The sequence below is a fragment of the Phytophthora infestans genome, genomic scaffold, assembly GCF_000142945.1.
Source record: "Phytophthora infestans T30-4 supercont1.198 genomic scaffold, whole genome shotgun sequence".
Classification (NCBI taxonomy): Eukaryota; Oomycota; class Peronosporomycetes; order Peronosporales; family Peronosporaceae; genus Phytophthora; species Phytophthora infestans.
The window spans coordinates 119,823-122,172 of NW_003303561.1; positions in this window are offsets into that span (position 1 = coordinate 119,823).

Below are 2,350 nucleotides of genomic sequence, written 5' to 3' on the forward strand. Positions count from 1 at the left end.
AAATGTTACTCGAAAGTATGCATAAACTTTCGTCGACGAACACGGAAGAATCCGTGCCAGTTGACAATCCTCCCCAGTCGCCGCTAAACCAACAAAACGGCGACCGAGACCCTGACGATCCGTGGCGCCCTCTAGACAACATGAACCCTACTGGCCGCTACAACGACGGCGAGCTGGCTGAGTACACCAAGGTCCTTATCAACTCGCCTCCGATCAAGCTGCCCAAGCTACATCTGAAAGGCGACTACAAGGCCTGGAAGAGCGAGGTGCCGTTGCACTTCGAGCCGAAGATGCTGGGAGACATCACCTATGGCCCTGAGCGTTACGATGCAGTAGAAGGCATGCGTCGTGACAAATATCGCGTGTGGTATAAGTCGCGCAAGAACAAGGCATTCTCAGCACTCGCGTTGTCGCTGTCTGTTGACCTACGTACGACGTTCAAAATCGACGACATCCACGACAACATGGACGCCGCCGCTATGCTCTACGATGCGATTACGCAGCACTTTGAGGCTGGAGATGGTATTAATCCTGATTACCTACTGCAAGAGCTAGTGACGCGCCGGCTCAAGCCAAACGAGTCAGTATCGCAGTATGCTGACGACATTGCAAAGAAGGTGACACTTCTACATCAAGCTAATGGTGAGTTTGCTGAGTGGCAACATGCAAGCCTACTACTATCGAACAGCGTGGAAGCGTTTAAAGATCTCGCCCGTGAACACGGCGATTGGCTTAACAATCATGATCGTAAGACACTTACACTTGCTGAAGCTTTACAACGACTACGCGCTGCTGAACACCAGCGTGACCAGCTGCGTGCACAGACCAGACAACCGGTCGCGCATTCAATGCAAATTGCTCATGTCGGAACGGACCAAGGACAAGGTCAAGCCCGAGGACGCAAGCGCAACAAGCAACAGCGCAAGCGATCTAAGGGCGTTGCAGATAAGAAGCAGCGCACAAACTGCGCGAACTGTCAAGGAGAAGGACATTGGTATGCCGAGTGTACGGCTCTCACTGGCCAGCAACTGAAGCCAGAGCTCGCGAGAAAGCTGCAAGAGAGACAACTAAGGGCTCCCGTGTCGCTGGTGAACTCTGTACGTCGTGTGGATGCGGTAGCGTCGGAAGAAGATGGCCAAGGACTGTTTGCTGGCCTATCACTATGCGATGCGAATGCGATTGACCTTACGGATGGTGCTGCCCTATCGTCTACGGCTACGCAATCACCTGCATGGTCACTAACGTCTCCTGCAGAAAGTGAAGAAGGAGGAGAGCGTCGTGTTGTTGAAGGGGTGCGGGCAAGTACGCAACGCACTCAATCGTCGGTTGCGCAAGCAACGCAGCGACTGCAGCTGCAAGTTGGAGTTCCTGTTCAACACATACAAGTTGGAGGGACAAGGACTACAACAACGACAATCAACCTCACTGCCTACACTGCAAGCACCAGCTGTAGCTGTGCAAACTGCCATACAATCTGCGTTACAACCTGAAGTGCAACCTACCGGACAACCTGCTGTTCAACAGGGTGTACAAGCTACTGTACTGCAAAACATGCAACCTACTGTATCGAGTACTGCGCAGACTCAGTGGGAGGGCAATCGGTCTACAGCTGGATTGGTGCCTACGTGGGAATCAGTCATCTACTACTTGGGGCAAGGACTGTCGAGTAACTCGAAAGGGCCTACACTTGAGCCATGGCGCAATCAAGCTGAACCACAAGGGGGTTCGGCTGTGCCGGGGGATAGTTGTCGAGGTCCTGATGTCGGGTTTAACAGACGCCAAGAATCAGGGATGCGCAATGATTGCAGACCTAACTTGGAGAGTGCGTACGAGAGAGGACTCTGGAGTCAAGATGTTGGACACTTTGACCCTCCTATTCAAGGACGAGGACGAAGTCGTTCACCACCCCGATTCTTCAATCGAGAACGAACTCTCACCCAAGAGGAAAGAGGCCGTTCTCTGTCAATGCGAGGATGTGAACCAAGAGAAAATCCAGGTGGTTATCGATCTCCACCGCGTCAGCAGCAGTGGCGAAACGAGAGACCGAGGTCGCTATGACCCGCCACCTCCACGGCGAAGAATCGACTGAAGTCGCTATGTGACCCGTCGTCTCCCGCAGCACCAGTGGGTGACAATCCTTTCGGAGGGGACTATGACCTTTCCCCCTCGGACGGGACTATTTTCCAAGGGCGGGAACATGTCCTCTCACCTGATTTGATGACCCGCCCCGGAAGAAAAGAACCAACCAACCCTCCGGTTAAATTATACGTCTGTTATCCTATAACCTAGGGCTTCAATCCCAGTTCATGCCTGAGGTTGGTGGAGGGGGGAAACTTGTATTCCGGATTAC